At 38.5% G+C, this 22,656-nt stretch overlaps 1 pseudogene; it reads left to right on the top strand.

Annotated features, from left to right (window-relative positions):
- Window positions 1-585: 585 nt before the first annotated feature.
- LOC114472244 (sodium bicarbonate cotransporter 3-like) lies at window positions 586-22,057 on the top strand (annotated as a pseudogene).
- Window positions 22,058-22,656: the final 599 nt, after the last annotated feature.

The raw sequence follows: 22,656 nt of genomic DNA, 5'->3' as shown, positions 1-22,656 counted from the left end.
CTCGGATCACATTTTTGTGGCCCCGCTCTGATAGAAGTTGCTTTTCTCTGGTCTGAAGTGTTGCAGTTTAGTGCACTTTGTAGCTCTTTTGATGCTCCTTTTTTATACAGCTAAAATGATAGCTACAAAAAGCACAATGAACGAGTAGCTTGGATATTTTTTAGCTTTGTGTGTGTTTTTGTTGTAGTTCTACTATCACCTCAAATGCATTTCTAAAAACGCAGCCTATTAGTTCAGTGAACTCATTCACTGATTAGGTATTGTAATTCCTATTGTTTAAAATCAGCAAATATTATATATTATATAGCTTTTAGTCACACACTTTGACTATTACAATTCAATTAAATTCAACTTTATTTGTATAGTGCAATTTACAACAAAGTCATCTCAATGTGCTTATCAAAATAAAATTTATAAAGAAAAAACCCAACAAGATCCACGTGAACAAGCATTTAGTGACAGTGGGAAGAAACAACTCCCTTTTAACAAGAAGAATCTCAGTGCTAAAAATGGCAACATCAGACCACCGTTAGCATACTAAGTGTTTTTACTGCACAATATAGTTGAATTGTAACCAAACCAAAGTTTGTGTTATTGTAAATGCTCTCTCTATGTCCAGACACACCTTCTCAGAGGGTCCAGTTCATCCTTGGTACAGAGGATGACGATCTCGAGCACGTCCCCCATGACCTCTTCACTGAGATGGACGAACTATCTTTCAGAGCCGGCTGCGCCACTGAATGGAAAGAGACTGCCAGGTCAGAAAAAGAAACAGAAGTAGATACAAAATCTAATTTTTTTTTAACGCAGATCATCTGACTTGAACTCCAGAAATAAATGTGTGCGTTGCATTGTGGGATTGGTGAACTCTTCGCACGTTTGTAGAAGTTAGATTTCTTATAGTGTTTTTACTCACCGTGACTTGAATTGACTTAACTGATGTACCGTAGTTTTGTATGAAGTAAAGATTGACAATGACTTGAGATATTTGCAAAATGTTTTCAGAATTTTGTGACAATATTAAGTTTTTCTGCAACAAGCAGTGGCTGAAATAACAGGTCATTTATTTTATATTATTTTAAAAGAAGTTGTAACAGACTCAGTCTCGGCAATCTCCGCCCCTTTTATGTGAGCGCTCACGTTGCCAGGCTGAAATCACCTGGGTTAAGTGGACATGTTTATATCCAGCTTTGTAGTACAGCTGCTCTGTGACGGAGAATGTTTGGTTAGGTAAATCCTGCTAACGGAGAGATATCAAGGGTATACTTATCCAGCTTCGTAGTACAGACCCTCGGAAAACTGATCTTGTATCTGTTTTGTTATTTATTATAACTGTTTCCTTTTAATCATCCACAGGTGGCTGAAGTTTGAAGAAGATGTGGAAGATGGCGGGGAGAGGTGGAGTAAGCCCTATGTGGCCACGCTGTCCCTTCACAGCCTGTTTGAGTTGCGAAGGTGCATAACCAATGGCACTGTTCTGCTGGATATGAGGCCAATAGCATTGAGGAGATTGCAGGTGAACGCATCCGTAATCAATATTTCAATTATTTAGATTATTCGCCTCTGCATAAAATAACAAATTCCCCAATTGTCTCTGCACTGTCTTTCATTTGTAGTCATTTTATTGCAGCACAAGTATTGTCAACTATTGGCCAGGAATGAGGTGGATATTTATTGTTTTTTTTTTTTTTTTACCGTGTTTGATCCGATCCAGACATGGTGATTGACAGCATGGTGGCGTCTGGTCAGCTGAAGGAGGATCTGTACAACAAGGTGCGAGAAGCAATGCTGAAGAAACACCATCATCAGAACGAGAGAAAGCTTAGCAATCGCATCCCCCTGGTGCGCTCTATTGCTGACATAGGCAAGAAACATTCTGACCCATTCTTGCTTGAAAGAAACGGTGAGCTCTTACATTGCACTCACATTTCTTTTTTTTATATTCTTCTGAACTCTTCACTTCTGGGGGAAGCTTTTTTAAAAAATCCATTGTTCAAATCCCCCAATGCCAGCGTAGAAGGTGGATGGTAAATGTGAGTAGAATTATTAAGAGTATATCTGGTCCACCTTTTTTGAAAAAAAAAAAAAAAAAGAAATTTGGGTGCTATTATAAATTACATTCTAACCTGTATGGCTGGCCTGGCTTTGGGGTTTGAATTGTTGATTGTTTGACGTACTTGAAATAATGATTAATTTATTTATTTATTTAATGCAATTTGAGTGAACATTGTGTTTGTTCTGACTCGGCATGGCCACAGTGGTATTCACGTATGGTGTGCGTTTTTAAATCCTGGGTGAGCAGCACTGAGATTTGAATAATGAATGAAAAAAATCACGTTTTCCACTTCCTTGCTCGTGGTTCTTGCTGGGCTGAGTTTTATCTGCCACATTAAAGGTAGAGAGCGGTGTGTATCAGTGAGTATCTGTGTCGTGTGGGCTTTGTGACTGGTTTTAGTTTGGAGAGTGCGTATACCTTGCCACCGCATCCACTGCATGCTGCAGCCTCTGTTAACTTTTGCCTTTATTCAGTCATGGAATGCGATTGGTTTGTTTGGCGATGAAAGCTCGACATTGTTTGTCTCTGGCGAACCCCTCGTTTAACCCTCACCTTGCTTTCAGTGCACCACTGGCATGCAGTTTCCTGAAGTTTACACAAACACAAGTCTCTCTAATAACAGCTCTGTCCGCTCCTCTTCCTGCAGTCTGTGATGTACCATAGTGATGATCTCTGCTACATCCCATGTCTGTTTTTCCTCCACCTATCTTCTCTTCTCTTCCTTCTCCTCTTCTTTTCTTTGCTCTTGTCTCCTCTGTTAGGAGAGGGACTTTCCTCTTCTCATCTCTCTCTCCACAAGGCAGGGAAACGTCCTCTGACTCCCAACGGTCCCAGAGACGCGAGTCACGGGTCTCCCTCCTGCCTCAGCCACCTCCTGCCCTCCTCCTCCACCCCTGCGATCTCTTCAGGCTCCTCCTTTCTCAGCACCCCTCAAACACCCCAGTGTCGGTTCGCCGAACCACTGACAGCCCGCCACGATTCAAAGGCGGAGGTCGGAATCCTCAAGACATCCCAGAGGTGGTGGTATCTCCTCCCGGGATGACTTCCTGGCTCCTGCAGCAGAGGCAGCAGCACCACATCCACTAGGCCGGCGCGCATCCCTGGGATCCCAGACCCTTGAGCAGCTGCCCTTAGAAGGCAAATATCTGTGTAGCCTGCCAGTGTGAGTCACAGCTTGAACAGAGAACACTAGCACTAGCATGAAGTCTCTTCTCCCAGTAAAACCTCTGACCCTGCAGGCATCTCATCAATAACACACAGCAATGCTCACTGGCTGCAGAACTTTATTTATCTGCAGAGTTTTTGACACTTCTCCTTTCTTTGCCTCATGACTCTCTTCCCTCGTTCCCTCCCTCTTCTGTCTTTCCTGAAATCCTTTGAAATTCTGTCCACGTTTTTTAGCCCCTCCTCAGCATTAATGCCTTTGCTTGGCCATGGCCTTTTCACACCCCCACAGTAGCAGTTGCATGGCTGTCCTCCACACATTTTCTTTTGTGCTTCATGTGAAACTTGAAACATTGAACATCTTTGTTGGCCCACAAATATTCACGTATTTTATTCTTTAATGAGCTAGTACTGTCTAAACCAAAGATGGGCAACTTTTGTCACAGCACGGCTCACGAAACTGTGATCGTATCTGATCCTTGAACCAAATTATCAACATTGACGTCAGCATTTGAGTAATTACTAATCCGAGCGTTAACCCAGAAACAAACAAAGGGTTTTTGTGATTTAATTGTCGTTTCGTTTTGGGTGGAGGTAAATTTGTACAAAATTATTTTTGTATTTTCCTGGTTTTGCATTTGTTTTCCATATTTTCCATGTGTTTTTAAGTCATTTTGTGTATTTTTCTTTAGTCCTTTGTATTTTTGTTCAATTCAGCTTTATTATATACAGCAAATGACAACAAAGTAATCTTTAAAAAAAAGAGAGAGAGTCCATAGTAAGGAAGAAAGAACCCAACAAGGTCCACATGAACAAGCATTTAGCGACAGTGGGGAAAAAAAACTCCCTCTTTTTTATAGGAAGAAATCTCCAACAGAACACAGGTTCAGAGGTGGCAGCCATCCGCTTCCACTGGTTGGGTTAGTGAACAGAAGGGCAAACAGAATAGGATGGAAGGATAGTCATCTGAGTGTCCCAGGCCATGAACCATTGATCAGGAACCGCCAGCTCCATCATCAAGACACCCGAAACCGAAAGAGAGGTTAGACATGGGGGAAAACATGATACACTCGTTCCTAGTGGTTGGGTTAACATTAAATGTCTGCGGCATCCTCTATGCATGGAAATATTACCACTACAGACAAGGTTTCATCTTATACTGGTCGCACGTAATGATATATGGGGTGGACATCAGTGTAAATGGTGTGAAGCAGTGTGAGCAGTATGATGGGTTATGCAACAAGGGACAGAAGTGGGGGCTTGTCGACAACCTGGCACATCATCATCCATTGCAGCCCATTAGAGCTATGTGTAGATGCTGGATCATGTTTAAATATAATGTTGTTCTACTATATATCTTAGTTTTTAGTTCCTATTTTTAGGTTTAGGGCTTTGTTCCTATTGGTTAGGTTATGCTACTATCTGGTATATGCTTTAGCATATAGGTAGGTTTTGAGTTTAGCCTTAAAGGTGAGAGGGTAGCATCCTCCCGTACTAAGACTGGGAGCTGTTCCAAAGGCGAGGAGCCTGGTAGCTGAATACTCTGCCTCCTGTTCTACTTGTGAAAACTTTAGGAACTTCCAGCAAACTGAGAGCGGAGTGTTCTGCCTGGACGATAGGGCACTAACATGTCTTTAAGATACACTGGAGATTGATCATGTAGAGCTTTGTAGGCTAACAGGAGGATTTTAAACTCTATTTTAGATTTTACAGGAAGCCAATGAAGAGAAGCCAATACTGGAGAAATATGCTCTCTTGTCTGGTGTGTTTATTGAATTTTTGGATAATTTTCATTTATTTATTTTGTGCCATTTTGTGTACTTTGTGTGTCATTTTTACTTGTTTTGTGTTGTTTTTTCTATTTTTGGAGTCAATTTGTGTTTTTTAAAATTGCTTTTGCATTTCATTGGCCGTTAGTCTATTTTTCTGTCATTTTTAGTATATTTTCTCTTATTCTATTGTTCTTTTGACCGTATTGTTGGTTTTGCATTATTTTTGTTTCCATTTTCAGTGCCATTTTGTATGTTATTGTTGGGCTGCACAAATTAGGATGCAGCCCTCGGACCACCCGTTGCCCATTGCTCGTCTAAACTATTATGTGCATCATCGCAATCAATCCAGACGATACTGTAGTGCAGACCAGATTCCTGTAGAGCAAATGGAGCAGTTGGCAATTAGATAATCATTTGATAATCGGCATTCTATTCTAAAATAGATTAGCTTGTGATTATGCTTTCATTAAATGTCTTAATGTTTACTTGTTTACCTGAATTGGTCACCAAGGAAGTATTGGCCGCAGGAAAAAGCTTCCTGGTTACGTCTGCTAATAGAAACATCAGTTATTTAAATATGAAGGTTTTTTTAAGAATTGTTTTGAGAGTCAAAGTTGATTAAGATGCAAATTTTTTGGGGAAAAGCCCTGGGATATTCTCAGCCGATAAGCTCTAGATTTTATTTATTTTTTAAATGTAGTGTATGATTTACAATAAATCCTAATTCCTCTATAGTTTACCCTGAGGGGACACCTTCATTCTGAAATCACGCAGATGCCAATCCCATGCAACTCGTGCTTTCCCCCCATGCATCACTTGGCTCTCATTCTCGTCCCCTTCATCATATCCTAAGAATAAACATTCTTTTACCCGATCAAGAGTGTATTGAGGGCAATGTGCAAGAGCAGCATGTGCAAAAAATAAATCTGAGACCCGCACTGGTGCGTTCATTGGTACTATATGTGCTGTCACACTGCCACCAACACTGAGTTTTTGTTCCTACCAAATCAAGCCATGGGGGTTTATTATTAGAAGCTAAGTGCGACTGTGTTTGTTTCACTCTGGGGAAGGCTCCATCTCACAGCGTGGATGGCTATTATCAGTGCTCACCTTTAGGAGCTGGATGGAAGAGGTTTAGGTGGCCTTATTATGTTTCACTGGTTTATTTATTTGCACTAGACCAGTTGTGTCTCAAATGGGCGGTACAAGGGGTACTTAAGAGAGAGAGGAAAATTAACAAAAGAAAACATTAATAGAATGGGGTTTTATAATGTTTATTTTCAGTTAAAACTGATACTCATACAAAATATTACCAGCAGCTCACAAAATGACAACAAAAACTTACAAAATAAGAGAAGAAAATACTGATTAATGAAAAAAAAACCAGACAAACAACAACAAAATACACAAAAACACACGCACTACGAGAGAAGAATACTTACTATTACCAGCAACACACAAACGACAACAAAGATGCACTAAATGAGAGAAAAATACTCATGCTCATACAAATTACACAAAAAACAGAGAAAGAAACAAGCAAACGACACCAAAACACACAAACACACACACACACTGACAGAAAATCATTTAAATAATACCATCAACACACGACGACAACAAAAACACACAAAAGAAGAGAAAAAATATACTGAATACTAAAAAAAACACAAAATGATAATAGAAATAATCTTGATTAGAATGTTTTAACTGGACACTTGGATTCAGAAAAAGAGAAACTTGAGCCAAAAAAGTTAGATAACCACTGCATTAGACAACGTTTAGCTTGTATGTTTAGATTTCTGAGTACATTTTTTAGATACAGTATGCTTATTTGTGTAGTTTGAGTTGAATGTTGTGCTTTATTTACAAATTCCTAATATTCAGACTCTAATTTAGTTCCCATTTGTGTTCTAAATTAATATTTTAATGCAACAATACATAGTTATTAGGATAAATGTTTCAGGACTTTATAATAGTAGTCATTATATAATGTTTACATGGTATTAATGTCATAAAACAGAGGATGCCAGAACCAACTTTGGGTTTCTATTAAAATATTGCAGACGCAGCCGCTTCACAATTTAAAAGATTCTCATTTATTGTCATTTCTTTATGAGCTTCTCAAATTCCAGCCTCAAGCATTTCTCCTTTAACCTCACGTCTAACTAATCACTGTAAATGTTGTCAGAACTGAAATTACTAAAAAAAAAACACGCACACAAAATGAGACCATCTATGACAGTGTTTCTCAAATGGGGGTACGTGTATGCGACGGCACTACAGGGGTTACTTGACATAGAGAGAGTTCAGAAAATTACAAATGAAAACATCAAAAATATGGGGGTTTATTTTCAGTTAAAAATGATAACCGTACTAAATATTACCAGCAACTTACAAAACAACAAGAAAAACGCACAAAATACGATAAAAATATACTGAATAATAATAAAAAAGACAATTATTGAGAGAAAAGTACATAATATCAATACAAAATACACAAAATAACAGAGAAACATACAAAACGACACCAAAAACACACACACACTGAGAGAGAATAATTCAATTAGGACCAACAACACACAAAAACATCAAGAAAATACACAAAATGACAGAAAAAACACAAATGATCTTGAGTAGAACATGAACTGAAAATACGAAGTTCAGTGTTGATCCCACATCAGGGGGAGATGACCCTAATGATAAAAACTATACAAATAACTCTTATCAGGAGGCTCTAAATACTGTTTCATTCCACTTATTTACATAGATTCTTTATAATGTGTGTTATCACTCGTTCATTCCATCATTATGTTCTATATGTTACAGAATTCTGAACAAAATGTGTCAGTCGGGCATAAGGGGGAACGTGGATTCAAAAGTTAGAGAAAGGGGGTACTTGAACCAAAAAGTTCGAGAACCACTGATTTATGATATTCTTTTTAATAATCTAGTGACGCACGTCCAGTATACAATGCTTTGTTTACTTTCAGTTCCTTGTAGACTTTTTTTGCATACAAATCCTGCAGTGCTCTGACACCACCGTTCCAAAGGCTGGTATGGGGCAGCATTCCAATGTTTAGCCCTGAATGAAGTGTGTTGGCAGACATAACCTAATATAATCCCTCCTATATTCCTAAAGGCTTTAGCGGGATATGAGCAATCAGGCTGCTGTTCAGTACTCACAGTTACCCCCCACTACCCCAAACAGGGTCACTCTCTAAGGCAGATCAATGGAATCAGAATGTGTACAACATTAAGAGGATCATCATCCATAAAAATGAAAGGAAAAGCATGTTTAGATGCACTTCTTTTCATGTTTGTTTGACTGCTAAACAATGGCTGGTGTGTTTTTTGATTGAAAGAAAAAAGAAGAGAAAATGTGGTTTAAAAAGGGTTTGATGTCAGGGGACAGTGTTGAGTTTCTATCCTTTGAAACGGATACGTCGGTCCATCATTCCACCTCCCCCTCTCATGTCACTCTGAGTGCTAGCTTGTTCTGTATCTGGTATGATATTATGCCATACCAAGTGTTCAAGTGTGTAGCCGGAAATGTTGACACTGCCAAGGGGAGAAGTGGGAGGAAAGTGAACTGGTAGGAGCACAAGCATGTCCTTCAACCATTGGCCAAAATGACAGGAAATCATGTCGGAATTAATGTTTTTTGGAAATATGAAATCTCTTTTGATGGATTGTGATTGAATATGATCTAGAGGTTGTTATAGAAGCAGTGCTATTTGTTTATGGGTTTAATTAAATAGAATACACTTTATGAACTAAAGCATCTCCATGAGAAAAATGATTACAATACATATAAATGTATGAAAAACATTAATAATAACATGAATTTATCGCCTACTTTTGGCACCAGGGTTGGGATTAATTATAATTGTAATTGATAATTAATTACAATTATGATGCAAGTATAATTGCAATTTAATTTTTTTTTTTAAATCGGTTGCTGTCATAATCGTAATTAAATTGTAATTGAGTTCAAATAATTGATTTGCTAAGTGTACTTGCCATGGCAATTCTATAAATATTGTCAATTAAAATTTAACACAAAACTCAGGAACCATGTTACAGTTCTATGTACAGTTCTACACATATGGAGTTAACAACAAATTTGTTTCATATAATGGAAAAAAAAAATACATATATATATAAATCGAGGGGTATGGATAGGAAAGTAATTAGATGATATCTATTAGTTTTTAGTGTATTTTACAGCTGATTTTGGACGCATTATCATAAGAGATGCAAACAGAAAGCTAACACAAGAGGAAGGTTATTACCAGGTTAGGATTTTTATTTCAGGCTCAGTAATTGTGATTAATTGTAACTGAAGTTTAGTAATTGAGAACGCGAGAATTGACTTTAAGGATAAAACATAATTGTAGTTTACTTGTAATTGGGAAAAAAATGCTGGTCACTGTATTTGTAAATGAATTATTTTTGAACATGGGTAATTGAAAATTTAATTGTGACTGAAAAATGTAATTCAGCCCAACCCTGTTTGGCACACAAAAAATTCAAGGAAATGCTTTAAACTCGAGGCCCGTGGACTAAATCCAGGTCTTAGAGAATCCAATGTGGCCTAAATCATTGTGTAAATTACCAACTAATTCAGTTATAGATTTCTCAGTTCCCTCCAAATACGCAAATTCAATGAAACTCCACATCAATTTCCAGTGCTTAGTTTTTCCATGCTTACATCACACAGTCTCCAATTCAAAAAGTCTTGCAATTATTCCACAAAATATGTCCAAATTAAATAAGAATTTGTCTCAAAAATCAGGGAAAATGAAGTGAAGATGTTGCAGGGACTGATATGTGTCACTTATTGCTTGGATATTGTCTTTGCTTTACATACATTATATATTATTATTAGTGGAAGTGCAAACTTGGGCCACTAATACTGTTGAAGTGACTTCTGCCTATAATCCCTCTTGAGATCTAACTGGTCCTGAACTAAAATGAGTGTGACACCCCTGCACTGGACTTTAAAGTTGACATTGTGGCCTTCAGGCATTGCCTCTGAAATCCTAAACTCAGTGTAAATCTTCCTCCTTTTCCCTCTCACTCCCAGGACCACTGGTGTCTCAACACTCAGTCCCAGTCAACCTGGATGGAAACAAGATGGTGGAGAGGAGGCCATCTAAAGTAGGGGTCAGTAGAGAAGGCAGCAGTGTCGACTTCAGCAAGGTAACCCGCCCAGTACTGAGCACAGAAACCAGTCCATCACGGTGGAATCGACCCACTGACCCATGAGTCTGTCAGTGTCTCATCACTGCCCAAACATCACATCTCAAGCTCCAGTGCCGAGCATCTTTTTAATCTCCATCATCCAAATGAAAGACTTCCTGTTATGTAACTGTTTAGTTTTTTAAATTCCGCCTTCGTCGCATGGCAGTCATCCACTCTCCCTCATCCATGAAATGAAATGGCAGAGTGCTGCGAGTAGTCGCTGTTATAAAATCACACGTAACCACAGCCAAAGACACGCGACGCTGTGTTATATGAGTCATGGTTTACCAAGAAAGGAATGGAAACAACAGTCTTCTCTTTTCAGAGAGCAAAAGATTGTCGCCATGCTTTGAATCATTCAAATAAAACCACAGAACATATTTATTCATTTCAAAGCAAAAAAAAGATAATGGCTCACAAAACATGGACAACCTTTGCTCAGTACTTAACGTGGCTTCCACCTTCCATTCATTAGCGACCTGCTGCCATTCCCATGTTCCCATGTGCTCATCTGCTGTGTGTGATCCAGGGCTGGGGTCATTTATGATGCAGGAGGCATCCTCACTATTATTATGTGTTAACTCCTCCTACACCGTTTGTCCCATTTTGACAAATAAGCTATCAAAAAATTCAGAAAGTTCTCAAAATGTATGCTATCGCTTTTGTGATTAGTAACTTTTAAACTTTTTGACTTATTAAATGTTTTCTTTCCCATTCATTTCTATTAGAAATTTGAGTTTTTTCAACTTTTAACCCCTTCATCCCCAGCCATTCTTCAACTGATTTTGACCTTTCAACCTTTAACATGTTCAGCTACCACCTTCAACCCATTTCAACTTTTTAAAAGTTTTTCCAACCTTTTCAACTCATTTAAACATTTTTCAACCTTATGGCTAATGTTCAGTTAATGCTAGGTTAGTGCTAATGTTGGGCTATTGCTAGGCTATGCTAATGCTAGGTTAATGCTAATGCCAGGCGAATGCTAGGCTAATACTAGGTCAATGTGAATGCTGAGCTAATGCTGGGCGAATGCTAGGCTAAAGCTAGGTTAATGCTAGCTGATGCTAAGCTAATGCAGTGCGATGCGGGCCAGCACCTGCATCCTCACTTGCATTTTCTTCAGGAAATGCAAACATTCTAGTTTTAATTGATAATTAATTACAATTATGATGTATTTGTAATTAAAATACATTATAATATCAACTTTTTCCACTACCTGTCTGTGAATCTTAAGGATCATTTTACCATTTTAAAAAAAAATTGAAATCAAGGGGTAAAAACTACACCAAAAATATTATTACCAATATTTTAATTGATTAGGAAGCCTAACGAGGTGACCAAGAGATGAGAAACAAATTAGATGACTTTAAGACATGTTTCAAACTAACCCGTTATCATAAAAGATGCTAACAGAAAGCTAACACAAGAGGAAGATTACGTTTTATGGGCTTATTTATTAGAGGCTCAGTAATTGTGATTAAATGTACTTCCACTTCAGTAATTGAGAACGTCATTGTATTTGACTTTCAGGAGGAAAACAGATAAAAGATAAATAATTGAAGACATAATTGTAATTGAAAAATGTAATTGACCCCAACCCTGGTGTGATCCAATCGTTAGTGTTCTTCTGCATGTTGAAGTGTAAACTTTCCCTATCACTGCTTTCAGGTGGACATGAATTTCATGAAGAAGATTCCTCCAGGGGCCGAGGCGTCCAACGTGCTGGTGGGAGAAGTGGACTTCCTGGAGAAGCCCATCATCGCTTTCGTACGGTTGTCACCAGCCGTGCTGATCACAGGTCTCACGGAGGTACCTGTGCCCACCAGGTGATTCATGAATCTGGGTCTGTAGGAGATGGTTTACCAAAGCTTAAACCATAATTCCCTGATCATGTGGTGTTAATAAACAACAACCTGCTAAATTGTGGCAGTTTTTATAATCCTGTTTCCCAGTAAAGACACAGGATCTAGAGTGTGAGTGTGTTTAATGATTGTAAAGATGTGTGTTATGTTCCAAGGTTTCTTTTCCTGCTATTGGGTCCACATGGTAATGGACCACAGTACCATGAAATTGGTAGATCCATGGCCACCCTGATGACAGATGAGGTGAGATGACTTTGATCCACTTATATTTATTGTGTTTTCCTAGAACAGACATGGTCAACGAGTGGCCCAGTGGCCATATGCGGCCATCAGTCTAATTTTGTGTGGCCCTAGAAGAAAATGCACAAAATGACAGAAAAATACACAAAACAGCAAAAAATACACAAACTTAACTCTAGAAACACACAAAATGACAGAAAAATGAAACAAAAAAAAGGACAATGAAATGGGAAAATAATCAAAAAAAAACACAAATGCTCAAAATGATAGGGAAGAAGCAAAAGGACCACAAAAATATATAGAATGACACTAAAGGTTAACAAAAATAGCAGAAAGACAACAAAAATCCACCAAAATGACTCCAGAAATATACAAAATGACAGGAAAATACACAAAAGGTCAACATAAATACACAAAATGATAGGAAAGTAATCAAAAGGACAACAAAAATACATAGAACCTACATACATACATAGGAACACAAAAATAAAATGACAAGAAAGGTTAACAAAATAGCCGAAAGACAACAAAGATTCACAAAAAGACAACCGAAAGTACACAAAGTGACGGAAGAAGACACAAAATACAACCAAAATACACAAAATGACAAGTAAGGTGCACAAGAATAATAACGATAACGAAAATACACAAAAGGAAACAACAAAAAACACAATGATTGATCAAAAATAGAAAAAAAACAACATGGGTTAGATATACTAAATGGTTCTAAATAGACACAATAACGCAATATACGTATACAAAAAGATGGTAACTACAAAACGGCATCATAAACCAACTAAAATCCTTTGTTTTTTTCCTCTATTAATGCTTAGATTGTTTTTTATTCTAAATACTGACATGAATAATGATAATGTCTGTCTCTGTCCCAGACTTACAACTGTGGTTACAAATAAGATAGATTGTGTATTTTATTGACAAATAATGATTAGACCAAAATCACACTTTCGCTGAGCCTTTTATAACCATTTTTTCAGCTTGTGATCCACTTGTGAAAAGCCCTGGTTTTATAAATGAACGAACCACCCACCGTTGCATTGTGTTACACTGTGTGCCACAAAGAACAGAGGGATTATCAGCCCGCTCTACATCTCGCTTATTATGAAGTCTTAACACCTGAATATTTTTGAATAGATTTTCCACGACGTGGCTTACAAGGCCAAAGACCGCACTGATCTACTCTCTGGGATCGATGAGTTCCTCGATCAGGTGACGGTCCTCCCTCCTGGAGAATGGGACCCCACCATCCGGATCGAGCCCCCCAAGAATGTTCCATCTCAGGTCAGTACTTGTGAATGCAGAGTTACCAATGCCAAGCAACAAATGACACAATATAACAATGATCTCGAGGTTTTTATGTTTATCTCCACATTGTCATCACAATGGCAGGAGCCCGTTTTCACAGCTAATGTCAACAATAATAAAAAAGACCTTTAGTGAAATGTGTTTAAAAGGCTATTTGACCCACAGTCAAAGAGGAAGAGACCCTCCCAGCCTAATGGCACGGCGTCACCTGCTGGCGAGCTGGAAAAAGAAGAGGAACATTGTGCAGGGCCTGAGCTGCAGAGGACTGGACGGTGAGCAGTGCACTGTTCACTGGTTCAGTGTGGATTCAAAAAACAGGCTCGGAAGTTACTTTGAAATAGGGCTGAAGGATTTTGGAAAATAATCTAATTGCGATTTTTTTTCCTCATTATTGCAATTGCGATTTAAAGGTCCTGTATCATTGCTATATTAAGACCTTCCAAAATCAACTCCAGCTAAGTATGGGTAATATTTTACATTTTGCAAAATAACATACTAATTTATTAAGATATATTACTTATTTTCTTTCAACCCGGAAGTTGAGACACACGGTTTCTCGGAGCGCCGCCTCTCCCCGTGTGAGTGCCTCCTTTTTCATGACGTAGCCCTAGAGCCCCGGCAGCATGGGCAACATTCACGCCCACCACACTTTGTAATCAGTTCCAGAGAATGTATTTCAAATATAAAGACAAGTAGTGAGTATGGCTAACATTTGGCTAGAGGTTTATTTTACTTATGGCTGTGGCGTCTTCATCAGTGGGGTTTATTGTGGGAATCGCTCCGGTTTGAAGACATAATTTACTGGACAATCCACTTTGGAACTGGCCAAGTTTGACCAAGCAGTCTTCTGTAAAGTGACGGTCACAGACTAACGGATGCTGGATGGTGTGTCACGTGCTCCCAGAGATAAATTCCAACCACTTCTGGCGAGTAGACTCTTCTTTAGGAAGTTTGAACAAATTTCGAGGACTTTCGCTGTCGAACATGCATTTTTGTTTACCAGACATTATCGTTTAGTACAAAAACAAAGTCAGTTTCTTTTCCCTGTGCAGAGGGATAAGAAAGGACAATGACCATCCAAACAGATGTTCTTCAGCCGCTCGTATTACTCTAGCACACTTTTTTTTAACATTGTTTTGATTTTTATTTATCTCAAACAATCACAAAATTATCTTTTTGATTTAACTTTCCACTCTTTCCCTTCAGGATATTCGGAGGTCTGATCATGGATATCAAGCGTAAGGCGCCGTTCTACTGGAGTGACATTAGGGACTCATTCAGCCTGCAGTGTCTGGCTTCAATCCTCTTCCTGTACTGCGCCTGCATGTCCCCCGTCATCACGTTTGGAGGTTTACTGGGGGAGGCAACGAAAGGCAACATAGTGAGTCCTCATAAAATACTAGAAATACAGCATCAACATCCACTTCTTATGACGCTAACCAGTTAGCCACTCTACGTGATCCAGAGGTAATCTTTAAACCTTTCCTCCAACTGCAATTATTTATTTATTTTTTTGTCTTTTTCTTCCCAAAAATCTTGTATCGCATTGTTAAACACGAGCCACATTATTATGAACATTATTTTCTGTCATATCGTATTGTAAAATCAGTGTTTCGCCCAACCCCTATTAATTACCAGGTAGTTATTTTAGCTAGGGGAAAAAAACACTAATAATTGCTTGTAAGCAACAAAAAAAAAGAAGTTGTCAAGCCCTGATTACTATGTGTAGCCAATTTTCAACTTTAAATGTAAAGATCTAAGGATAATAATACTTGTTTGTGCTGCACTTGACTGAAACTTGAGCTGTTTTACTTAAGAAAGCCCTGCTGTGTCTTTGTTTTTATCTAATTCCATGCATTTATTCAGTAAGAAGATGCAAATATGATATCAAAGAAAATTGATAATTGACACATTAGGGCTGGGATGATATAATTTTGTCCCGATATAAGTTTATCACGATACTTGGGTGCCCATTGTGATTCTATAAGTATTGCAATTTGATTGTAATGATTATTGAAATTTTCATTTCCATATTTTCTCTATTCAAAAGCAACAAAAAATCTATTTTAAACAACAAAACAAAATAAAAATGATTTTGGGGAAAAATATTCATTTTGATTTTATTTATTTTTTTTCACCTAAAAAAGAAGGAGAAAAAAAAAAAGTGCCATATCATGAATAAATTTTTTTTCCTTACTCTTAGTAGATACGGTATGTGATGCTTGTGTGCTGCGTCTTTGCTTCGTTTATCCAGATGAAGTTAAAGCAACTATAGGCTGGTGTACTGTGTATAATATCTGAGTAAACTGCACATTCCAAAGTGTTTAATAGGGTGGAAATATGTCAAGAATATGTCAATGATAACCTCAATACGTCTATTTAATCAAAACTCTCCAAGTTGTAGCTTAAAGTTCTCATTTGTCTCTTTTCTCTGTCAGCTTTTCCTTCTCTGTTCTCCTTTGTGTGAACTCCCAGTTCTCCCTTTCTCGCTCCCTCACTCCGTCCCCTCTCTGTCCACAGAGTGCAATAGAGTCTCTGTTTGGGGCGTCGCTGACGGGAGTGGCGTACTCTCTATTCGCAGGCCAGCCTCTCACTATCCTGGGCAGCACCGGGCCTGTCCTCGTGTTTGAGAAGATCCTCTTTAAGTTCTGCAGGTGAGATGGCTCCAATGGATGATAATGGTACTTGTATTTCTTCCGCTCACTCTCACGTTGACCTTTTCCTTCCTCTCAGTGACTACCACCTGTCCTACCTTTCTCTTCGGACCAGCATTGGTCTTTGGACGGCCTTTTTGTGTCTCATCTTGGTAGCCACCGATGCTAGCTCGTTAGTGTGCTACATCACACGCTTCACGGAGGAGGCGTTCGCAGCGCTCATCTGCATCATCTTCATCTACGAGGCGCTGGAGAAGCTCTTTCACCTCGGGGAATACTTTCCCGTCAACATGAACAACAACTTGGATAACCTGACTCTGTATTCGTGAGTAAACAATTGAACATTCATTCACTTTATGACAACTAATTTTTTTTATTTTGAAATAGACAACTGGTACATTTACAAACAACAAGTTTCTAACTTATTATTTTTTTAATTTTTACAGCTGTATCCATACTGTGTTGTGATTGGCGTAGGGGCTGCTCGATTATGGCTAAAATGAATATCACAATTACGTGGATCAATATTTTAATCATGATTATTTATCATTTTAGGGAAAACATATGTAATTTCATTTGACTACTTTTTAACAAACAATATGTGAACATTTTAGAGTGCAAAAAGAAAAAGCTTTAAACAACAATATTGATAAATACTAACATTTACGCAAGAATTTGACAAAATTTACTATGGGCTAACTATTAACACACTGTTGTGCCCTATTCGCACGGGATTAGTTTTACTTTGGGACCACATGTGATTTGTAATAATTGCAGAGAATGTCTGTGATGTTAATCCCGTGCGAATCGGCCATGTCAGTAATTTGTAAATTAAAAATTCCCCCGCAAATTACCTACTATATTTTGCTGAACTCCGAGGTCCTGTGATAATACTAATCTAATGGGAATAGGCCGCTCTGTGATTTGAACAGAAATGGGCGGGATCTGATGCGTGATTACGCGTTGTTTTGTTTCTGGGATGCATGTATTTTTATTTTTTATTAATTTTAAGGTTTCTTGTCGCATCCAATGTCTGCTTTTCTTCTTAGCGCCCGCCGTGTTGAAATAATGTAACAATGTACGCAATACGCAGCGCGTTGACATCATATCCGGGAGATGTCTGTAAATTTCAGCAAAATCTCAGGCTTCGGTTATCCCGTGCGAATGCGCCACATAAAAAGCAGACATTGGGGGTCATTTATTTATTACATGGGGTCCCCAGATAATACTTATTTAGAGTGCCACTCCTTGAAAACAATTACAGCGTATAAAGAAAAGTTAAAAAGACTTTAACTTGTGAAGTGTCTGAGTCTTTTGAAAAGCACTAAATAAAATGTATTATTATAATTCCTGCTGGTTTTAGGCCCAGAATTCCCACTCTAGCTAGATTTTGATGGAATATATTTTCAAGAGCTTCAAAAACCTCGTCCCAAAATTGTCTTTGTTTTTTACATGCCTCAGAAAATTGTAAATGTGAGCAGTGTTGCCTATTTGTGTGCCACAGTTTCTCCAACATTTATGATTCCCATTTAGTTACAATTTCCAGTGTTTGAAGGTGTGGTATATGACTTTAAGCAAAGTAATATATCTGGTAATGTCTCCAGTGTTCATCATTTTTGGTGAAAATCTGCCATTTTAGGAACAGATTTCAAAGGATTCTCAGCAGACTACATGTTCAGTTGTGTTGCAGCAGGATTGAAGTGTTGTCTTTTGATTGTGTGTCTGATAAATAAAATAACAGGTGCCAGTGTTCCCCACCATTCAACGCTTCAGAGAAGCTCCTGCAGCACTGGAACAGCACAGGCTACACCCCCGAGTCCATCCCGTGGGATGATCTCAATGTATCGGTGAGGCGGACTTACACTGACCTCTAGTGTTGCCCACAGTAAACACAAGCACATGCAATGCAGGATTTTGTGTTTCAGTAAACCATCTAATTAATGAATGAATTAAACAACTCAAGTTCAAATATTCTTGTGTAAATTGTGATTTGTGGCTCTTCTTCTTCTACAGATGTGTAAATCGCTCCATGGGGAATTCATAGGTGCTTGCCTGTGGCCACCATGGGCCTTACATCCCTGATGTTCTCTTCTGGTCATCATCCTCTTCTTCACCACCCCTTCTTCTTGTCTTCATTCCTTAAGCAGTTTAAGACAGAGAGATACTTTCCCACAAAGGTCAGACCTGAGTTTACTTGTGTATCTATGAAGGAACCGTCAGCATTTGTTATTAGTCATAAAAGAAGAATAAAGAATTTAATCTAAGCAGGAAATCATCATTTATTACACAGCCAGTGATGAGTTCAGGTGTGATAGGAAATCTGATGCACTAGTTAATATGGTATTTGAATCAAGAGTCCCTTTAGCAGAGAGGTTCACAATCTTTTTGGGGTCGTGACCCATTTTGATATCAGACATTTCTGCTGACCCCAAAGATATTTCTTCAAGATTTAGTTTTTAGTCATGTTGTTATAGTGTGTTAAAATACAGAGTAGCCAGGATTAGTGCACAAAGTGGCACGAAGCACCACCTCAGATATTTTTATACTGCATTTATTTAACTAGATTTATATTTGAGAAAGTTAAGTGTAGAATACAAGCTGTTTGATATTGTGTGTGATGTGTTAATTTGAAAATGAATATAATTTTTAAAAAACTAGACATTTAAGGTGACCCCATTTAATTCAAGGCGACCCCACATGGGGTCACGACCTCAATGTTGAAAAAAAACTGCTTTAGCATTTCAGTAAATCTTTCTATTTAAGTACATTACAGATTCCCACCCTGAATGTCAGAAATTTATCTTAAAAACTAAAGATTACAGATGCATTGATTTCTTTTTTTTTTCTCCATATTATCTTTATTATAGATATATCTGTATTAGTAATTCGATCAATATTTATGTTTAATTCTAAATAGGTCATTTTCAGCTTAGATTTGTATTAATGATTAGGGGGAAAACACCCGATGGGGGAAAAATGAGTAAAAGTTTTTTGTGTGAGGTAGTCATATGTGTGAAACACATCGGAAACAGATTGAACCAAAGCTTCCCATGTGATTTCATGAGGGATAATTGTGTTTATTCCTCATCATAAACAGCTGAGTCACTCTAAATAGCTACGGTTTCCAATGTTGATCAAAAGTGATGTGACTTTAGGGATTATTGTTAGTGCAGAATAACTGACGCAGTTGTTCCTCCCTCTTTGTGTGCGTGTGTGTGTGTGTTCTATGTAGGTGCGTTCCACTATCAGTGACTTTGCTGTGTTCATCACCATCATGATCATGGTGATGGTGGACTATCTCATGGGGATCCCGTCCCCTAAACTAAACGTTCCTGACCGCTTTGAGGTAGGCTCACGCCCCATGTTTGTCTCTTTGATGTTCAAAGTGTAAAGTGATCAAAGGTGTCCTTCCTTTATTCATGATGATACGGCTACACATACATGTTAAAAACCAGAGCTGGGTATCGCCAGGTACCATACGATATGATACATCACAATAATTTTTTTCCCCACGATAACAATTTTTTCACGATTCAGCGATTTTGCGATAATCGATATATATTGTGGGAAATTTCATCTACGATACATTACGATATCTATGTCATTGAAGAAATTCTGAATTTATTGACTGCACTGAATCCATTTCACAGGAATAACAAAACATTGTCAATCAATTTCACATAAAACAGTGTCTACTGCACAGTGGCTCTTTTTAACGCGCACACACACACACACACACACACACACAGTGTAAATTTGTAAATATCTACTGGACTTGAATTGAGGTTTATTTACATGTAATCCATTTAAAAGGTGGATATCATCTATTAAAAGTATGTCTAAGGTTGTTTATCATCGGTGCCATTTATTTGGCCTTATATCTGACATGTGAGATTTAAATATTTCTATCAAATGACTATATGCTTCATGCAGTAAATACAGTCCAAACTGTTTTCCACAGCCAACGTCTAAAAACCGAGGCTGGCTGATGGACCCGTTAGGAGATAATCCATGGTGGACGCTGCTCGTTTCAGCCCTTCCTGCTCTGCTCTGCACCATCCTCATCTTCATGGACCAGCAGATCACTGCAGTCATCATCAACCGCAAAGAGCACAAACTTAAGGTCAGCACTAAAACAAAGCAGAAGGCTAGCTAATTAGCCAATTCTTTGTGTATCATCCAAGCCACGCCTCTTTTGCTCCTTGTTTGTCCCACAGAAAGGCTGTGGCTATCACCTGGACCTTCTGGTTGTCTCAGTAATGCTGGGAATTTGCTCCATCATGGGTCCTGCCGTGGTTTGTGGCTGCGACCGTTCTCTCCATCTCACACGTCAACAGCCTGAAGGTGGAGTCGGGTTGCTCCGCAACCAGGAGAGCAACCCAAGTTTCTGGGAATCCGGAGAGCAACGGGTCACTGGGTTTTATGATCTTCGTCCTCATGGGTTGTTCTGTTTTCATGACGTCAGTACTCAAGGTACAGAGGAGATGTTTGATGTTTTTAAGGCCCAATAAGGGGAGTTATTAAGTTTTTGTTTTATAATTTGCCTTTTACAGTTTATTCCAATGCCCGTCCTGTATGGAGTTTTTTCTCTACATGGGTGTTTCCTCTCTCAAGGGCATTCAGGTAAAATCCCATTTTTCTTTTCCTCTTTGCAAATGTCCTGCCATGTTTCCTCTGATTGAATGGATAAATGAGTGATCTCCCATTTGTTTCTCCTCTGAAGTTCTTTGACAGAATCAAACTGTTTGGTATGCCTCCAAGCACCAGCCCGACCTGATCTACCTGCGCTACGTGCCACTGTGGAAGGTTCACGTCTTCACCTTAGTGCAACTCACCTGTTTGGTTCTTCTCTGGGTCATCAAAGCCTCCGCAGCTGCAGTTTGTGTTCCCCATGATGGTAACCATTAGTCCACGCTCATAAAAAATCCTGAGAGGATCATGGTGGCAAAAAAAAAAATTAAGTAGAAAAATCCTGCTGTGTGTTTGTGTTGTGCGTGTCCAGGTTCTGGCGCTGGTCTTATCCGGAAGCTTCTCGACCTCTTCTTCACCAAGAGAGAGCTGAGCTGGTTGGATGACCTGATGCCAGAAAGCAAGAAGAAAAAAGAGGACGACAAGAAAAAGAAAGCTCGTGAAAGCTGGTAAAGATACGTTTTTATTGATGTGTAAAAAATAATCATGTTATTGATATTATTTTTAAGGTTGGGATGATGAACTTCCTCTTCATAATGCCGAAACTGAGAAAGCAGAGAGCTTTCAAAATGACCAACTCTTTATTATGGAGTCAAACTGAGTTAAAAGTATTTCAAAGTAAAATACCTGCAAGTAGCGTCACACTAGTTTGGAATCTGTTTTCCTTCAGGAGGAAGAGTCACGACTGCAAGAGGAAGAAGAACTGGGAATCAGCGTTAGCTTCGAGGGTTCCGATCGACTCAACATGCCAGTGAAAACGCGCTCAGGGAGGGGAGTGTTGTTCCAATGAAGCTGACTGGGAAATCAACTATAGGGAGGGAAAATTCACCCACTTTTTTCACCAAAACAACCCGGCCGAAACAGGATGTTTTTTGTGACGCGAGCCAACGTGTATGTGGTGTGAACGTATTTCAGTACATCTGATCTGAGTCCTAAAGCACTTCGTAAGCAGAGGTTGAGACAGAGCACAGAGTGTAAACAATTAAAAGTTCACACATAAGTGCAATTTATGTTTGTGTGTCACACTGTGGGTTATTTGAAGGTGCTGTGCGCACGTCAGGGCCGAACTACGTGTCATAAGCATAAATTAGGTTTAGAGTCTGTCAGAAAACTTTTCACCGAGATCTTGATCCGCATTATTAAGATTATTACTTGATGTGGAAATAAAGCAGCTTGCATGGAGAGAGATGGAGACGTGCACGGAGCAGGACAAGTAGAGCAACGAGAAGACTGATAAAGCTGCTTAAAATGTGCATGCACTGTGTGTTTTCATTGGAAAACATATTTAATTTAACTCTTTTTCAGAAGCCAACTCAGTTATTACGTTATTTTTTTAATGTACTTAGTGTTTAACTTGTATTTTATTTTATATTGTACATTGTTTACATTGTGTGCATTAATATTAATTTATGTAATTGCAATGTCTTGATTTTAGTGAGGTTAGTACATAGTCGGAGCCATAAATGCAACAGTGTTAATAATTGGTGTAATCATTTTTTTAATTTTTGGCCAATAATTTTCATTTTGGTGCATTTCTAATATCAACCTGTGGGATAGAAGGCAAAATAATATGGCTAATGGTTAGCGAGGTGTGACTTCTATTCTCTGAAATGATGTTTTAGTCTTTATAAGACGTCCACACTGCCCTG

The sequence above is a fragment of the Gouania willdenowi genome, chromosome 11, assembly GCF_900634775.1.
Source record: "Gouania willdenowi chromosome 11, fGouWil2.1, whole genome shotgun sequence".
Taxonomy (NCBI): Eukaryota; Metazoa; Chordata; class Actinopteri; order Blenniiformes; family Gobiesocidae; genus Gouania; species Gouania willdenowi.
The sequence above is the reverse complement of the archived record's forward strand: the minus strand, read 5'-3'. Positions and strand labels throughout refer to the sequence as shown.